The 6,223-nt window shown below is 42.0% G+C and overlaps 1 long non-coding RNA gene across 1 annotated transcript; it reads right to left on the bottom strand.

Annotated features, from left to right (window-relative positions):
- Positions 1-1,469: 1,469 nt before the first annotated feature.
- Positions 1,470-4,107, bottom strand: LOC146274022 (uncharacterized). The gene is made up of 6 exons (XR_014766537.1): positions 4,045-4,107; positions 3,342-3,436; positions 3,012-3,233; positions 2,290-2,424; positions 2,061-2,205; positions 1,470-1,945 (listed from the first exon to the last, which is right to left on the bottom strand). It is a non-coding gene; the product is annotated as an uncharacterized LOC146274022 (long non-coding RNA).
- Between the last annotated feature and the right edge of the window lie 2,116 nt (positions 4,108-6,223).

Genomic DNA, 6,223 nt, shown 5'->3' with positions numbered 1-6,223 from the left:
TTCCATGTCTGTGGTCATCAACAAATTGTCAACAAATAATTAAGCAAGTGTCTTGACTAAATTGTGTCTATCGTGTCAGAAACGGTTTTCGTTGAGAGAGAAACATGTCGGGGAAGTGTCTTCTGTACCAGGAAGAGACAGAGCGCTCACCTCACCGGCTTCCACAGCAAGTCTGTGCGCTCTCACAACGCTCTCTGCCCCGCGCCTCATTCCAGTTCAGTTCTTGACATTGTAATAAAACTCTTGAATAAAAGTATTTTCAGCTATTTTTTCATGTGTTAATGTTTAGGTTGGTGAGTAGTCAGGTGCAATGTCTGCCCAAACCATATGACCCTACACATGCACACCTTCTAATAACGCCACATGTATGGCAGATACAAGTCAGAACCTGTATGGACACTAGGTCAGGCCTGCATCGACGTGAGACCAGCATTGGATCTATTATGTTTCCTTGCCCAGCGCTAAGAGAGACAGGATCAGTCAACAGTGAACAGCCTCCTCCCTCTCTCTCTCTCTCTCTCTCTCTCTCTCTCTCTCTCCTCATCAGTTTCCTTGAGGGTTTAGGTTGGTTGAGGGACAGTTCTATGGGCTAATGTGCAGCCCTCTGTGACATGCTTGCGTGTAAAAAGGGCTATACAAATACATTTGATTTGATTTATTTTTGTTCCTTTTGCACGCCGCTATGAGCCATGTCCAAGACATGAACAGACTGCAGAGAGATCCTCAGGCAGTTATGTGTGTGTATGTGTGTACTCAGTATATGTATTTATTCATTTATGTAAAAATATGTATTCATTCATTTTTTCAATCTGTTCACACTTTTATCCACAAAGACTCATAGTACAGTAGAGATATCCATCTATTTGAGTATGTGTGAATCCCCTAACTATCAAAGCCATCATCTTGGTGTTATGAGCACCTCATTTTACCACTTCTCCTAGGTGAGGACACAGGCCTGTCTAGAGGTGAGGGCGTAAAATGTGTATTGTGTATGTGTCATGCATGTCTTGAATGTTTGTGTGCGTGTGTAAATGTGTGACCTTTCTGTACGTACACCTAACGTTGACAAGATCCTGACAGAGTGTGTAATAGTGTAATACTACAATCTTTGAAAAATCGGATAGACTTGTATCTATGCTGCATAATAAAGATGTCATACAATATTATTGAGTTATTGAGTTCAAAGTTGTAACTATGTAACAAGTTCAAATAAATTGTTATTCCATTCTGTCCAGCAGTTTAACATGCTTCAGACAACAGGCCCACATGCCCTTTGTGAAATGACTGAATAATGACTGATACTACTGCAGCTTGCTGGTTAATTTTGTTGATAGCGAACATTAGCTAGTGTTTGATACTGATTTATCAGGACTCTGGCATGGAACAGAGATCCATCTTTTTGTGTCACTAATCGAGTACATCTGGAGAACTGCGTAATGGGGATGTATTATGAAGCAAGCAGTTGAATGTAATTTTGAGTACAATAAGCTTTAATGATCACCAAAGCCACAAGAAGAACCATATAAATCATTATGCTCATTTTAAAAACTATCAGTTCTGGAACAAGATATTAGTAACAGGATCACTTGAGGATATTTGAAGTCTCTGGATACTGTTGTTTACATTTCTGCACAATAGGTGTGTTTATCCATATAAACCAAACTGGAACAGAAGCCCAGCATGATTATGACTGTTCTAATTAAGGATGTGTTGGAAGAAAAAAAATAAAGGGTGCGTAATGATTAAATAATTAAGCTGCAGGGTTTTCCAGCAGGGCTGCCTCTGTGTTAGAGCAGTGCTCAGGGCTCAGTGCAGTCGTAGATGACATCATTGTTCAGGATGAGCCACAGATGGCCCAGATCATAGGACACATGGTTCACCTGTCCGCTGTAGAGGAATGTGGGTCCAGCCGGTACCTTCAGGTTGACAGGCAGAGGTGGAATCCCTGAAATGGAGACATTTCACTTCTATTCATGAAGGAATCATTTACAGCTGAGAGTAAAATGTATCACTTTTATGAAATTATGAAAAAATACAGAAGGAGCTTGTGAAGACAAAACCTGCGGAACACGTCTCCTGCAGAATTCACTCCATAGACAGATCTGTCACTTCCCACCTCGATCATAGACAGGCTTCCTGGAACCTTCTGCCAGGTACCGTCCCGCTCACAATTAAAGGAGTTCACCCCCTGGAGGACCCAACAGTCTGAGAAGCAAAATCAGTTCATTTATTGATGATAGTCATTGTTCCACAGACAACAGAGCCCAGCCCAGCCCAGCCCAGACTTACCTTCCTCACAAAGATTTGATCACCACTGTTAACACCCCAGCAGCTATAAGGACCACAGCTGAAGTACTTCAGGCTGCCAGGAATTTGGCGCCAGTTCAAAGCACTATTACTTCCACTGTAGCCAACTGTGTTCTCCTTTGGAAGACAAAAGGGGGCATCGACATGATTGGCTCCCGCCACAAACTGGTCTCCACCAGCATCAATCTGCTTCAAGAGACCTGATCCAAAACTAAAACAGGAACTTATGGTTTCTCAAGATCCCATCTGGAAAAGGTCTGTAAAAAACCTATAAGAATGACACTATTCATGTACAACACATCTGTGGGAAAGAGCTTGCACATAAAGCACATTTCACACAGAATAAGGTCCTTCAACATCCAGGTAGGTCATAGATAAAACAAGATTTTTTTATGTTACCTAATATGAAAGGGGTCATAATTCTGTATGTTAACACACCGTTATTGTAAATACTATATCAAAATTAACATATGAAATTCACAATCTTACTCCACATGGGTTGACATCATGATAAAGACACACATTATTTCAAAAATATAAACATGTCTGTTAAATCATACCAGCACATTCCTATGAATTCATACAACCACACACTGAGGTTATAGACATATTGCACTTTAATCTGTCTAAAAATGACTACAAGCAAACCTTGTCTATTGGGGGCCCACAGTGCCATATATTATTATTGGTGTAGTTATTCTTACCAGGTACGTTCACCCAGTCGGTCCCAATTAGTTTAAAGATGAGATTCTCTCTGTTGGCTCCCCAGACTCCTGCAGGTCCTACATGCTTCAGTTTGCCTGGCAACTGTGTCCATGACGATCCATACCTTGTGAAGATGCTGTCGTCTTTGTTGACCCCCATCACTTGTCCAACACCTACATCAATCTGGACCAGGGCACCAGAGAGATGTGTACGTCTAAATGCTGCATGACAAACAAACAAACAAACACTTGGGTTGGTGGGGTTTGTCAGACAGAGCAGGGAAAGATGGAAAACATGCACAGGACTGATTAACAGTCAGACAAACTTACCCACACATGAAGTCAGCAACACACAGTGCAGGGTAAAGAGGAGTGTTGCAATACAGAGAGGCATGGCTCACTCAGTGACTAACTGACAAGTGAGTCTGTAGGAGGACAGAGGAGCAGATTTATACCAACCAACGGCCGTCACAACTATGTCAGAAGGGGAGTAAAACTATGTGGAAAGTAGAGGCCTCACCACCACACCTCAAGTACTTTATTTGAATCAGGTGTGTTGGAGCAGCGAAATATCAAAACATGCAGGGCAGGGGGTCCCGTGGACCAGGATTGAGAACCACTGTGTATAGCATACAGATGACCCTGCCCCCTTCCCCCGCAACAAAGTTTAGACATCTTTTACACATGCAGATGTCATGTGCTGTTGTAAACAATGCTACTAGTGGAAGCGGCAAGGTGTTCAGTGCTCACTGAGAGGGTGGTCGACCAATGACAATCAGAGCTCGCGCAAGAAGGTGAAACGTGAGGGAGATACCCTTTCCAAAACTTGTAAGGGTGTAAAAACTAGTTTGTGAAGGACCCAGAGAAAAACAAATATCCACCAACGCAAAATTAACGCATTTTTTAGGTCTCAAAAAGAGGACAGGTAAAAGAGGACGTCTGGTCACCCTAGGTACAGGTCAATGGTTAAAAGAAAAAGGTGATACAAATAAACTGCAACCAAAACTAAGCGCTCTCTGTCTCTCTCTAAGACCTTCGTTTCAAGCTTCGTGTCGTCCGTCCGTTTCTCGTCCGTCCGTCCGTAACCTGCTGCTGTTTTCCACCTCCCTCCTCTGTCCCAAATCCGCCCTTAAAAACCATCCTGAGCTGGGGGTGTGGTCCAAGTACTCAGGTGTTGTCCATTTCGCTGATCCCTAGGCTAATTCAACAAAACAAACTCTACACGGCAAAATATGTGCCCAAACACAATAAAAAAACACACTAATCAAAGCAATTAAATCAAGTGTAAAACATAACTAAATAACAGTACATGTTACTGTTAATGCACATTAGGAATCAGTCAATTGTCAACAGCTCCCATGAATGTCCCACTTTGACACACGTGTTATTTGAGTATTAGGTTACTTACATAAACACGCACAATGTACTTCCACACTATTCCTGTTGCTCACTAGCCTGCACTTATTTCATGCAATGCATTTCATGATGCCGGAGAAGCACTCATCTTGCCAGTGCACTGTTTATGGACATTTAGCTTTCATATGACTCAAAGCTGTAGGCTAATGCTTGGACGATATCACCTCCTAGTGGAAATAACTGAGCAAAGAAAAGCAAATGAAACCAAAAGGCTGCATGTTGTAAACGGGATCTTTCACTTTTGGTGTGGTTTGGAGGATAGATGTTCTTCAACTTCAGTGAAACAATTTCTTGGACTTTCTGAGGATCCATATTTGCTCTTTGTTTAACTTGTTTAAATACTAGCAACCATAAACCGACTCCGTTGCTACTGAGAAAAGAACCTTTCACCTGCCCTATTTATACTCGCTCAACTGTGCTGTACAGTACTGTGTGACATGACTTGAATTGATGGATTGACTCCTATGATAAGTGGTATGATATAGAAACGTGGGCACACATGATCCTACTTCTGATAAACATGGCATGGTAACCCTAACAGGTAACCAGCTGTTTTGGATGAACTCCAAACCAAGCAACCTCCAAAATGAACTGAATGTTAGAAGTAATAACTGTTTATAGTACTTCACACCAACATGTGTAGTGCTTCACATAATAAAGACAATATGAGGGCATTACATGAGTGTTGTGTGTTTGTTTGACATAATATACAAATGTATGTATCATAGAAACCTCACAAAGTTACGTGGACGCTGGTCACAAATACATTTGACACCTTCAGTACTGTTATTTGGGTAGAATATTACTACATATACAGGCTACTACGTGATGAGTAGCCTACATTCAGGTAGTGTCTACGGTAACTAGGGAGTCAGGTGACTGAGCGGTTAGGGAATCGGACTAGTAATCAGAAAGTTGCCAGATCGATTCCCGGCCGTGCCAACTGACGTTGTGTCCTTGGGCAAGGCACTTCACCCTACTTGCCTCGGGGGGAATGTCCCTGTATTTACTGTAAGTCGCTCTGGATAAGAGCGTCTGCTAAATGACTAAATGTAAATGTAACTAGTTGATTCAGAAGAACCAAAACAACATGTTGCCTGAAGACCAACGTAGTTAATAGATTTGTGACTGAATTCCCAATATTCCTATGTGCTTCAGTAGCTTGCGACGTAATGCAATGGTTTCCAACTATGGATGTGTTTTTGCTCGTGGGATCGAATCCCACTCGAATCTTTTATTTTCTTAGCTTCCATTTATTATGGTGTGAATGGCTGTAATGTAGTGATCACTACATTTGTTCAGAATATAAACTTATGAAATGAATTGATTTCAAAAGATACAGCGAAGAAACACTCTGCCATCGGCTACATGAAATAGCATTGGAAACGAATGTTTCCATGTTGTGTTACGCGTATTTTGATCGTATTGTCTGGGATAACAGCGACGTTTTTAGTATGAATTTTTAATATGTGGTGTCAGAAGGAGCTTTGATGTCGGGGTAAATAGGGCTATTGCCTCGGAACAAACCCTTAGTACGTTATTAGTAGCCTACATTCGGGTAGTGTCTATGGTAACCAGTTGTTCCAGAAGAAACCAAATCAAGATGTTACCTGAAGGCCAAAGTGGTTATTAACTAGGCCAAGGTGGTCACACCACCGAAAGAAAGTCAGCCAGCTTGCCACATGACCCTTCACAGTGGATCACATGACCCCTCACAGTGGATCACATGACCCCTCACAGTGGACCACATGACCCCTCACAGTGGATCACATGACCCCTCACAGTGGACCACATGA

Source organism: Hypomesus nipponensis, chromosome 9, assembly GCF_054491055.1.
Source record: "Hypomesus nipponensis isolate SF chromosome 9, ASM5449105v1, whole genome shotgun sequence".
NCBI lineage: Eukaryota > Metazoa > Chordata > Actinopteri > Osmeriformes > Osmeridae > Hypomesus > Hypomesus nipponensis.
This window is presented reverse-complemented; position numbering and strand designations above follow the sequence as displayed.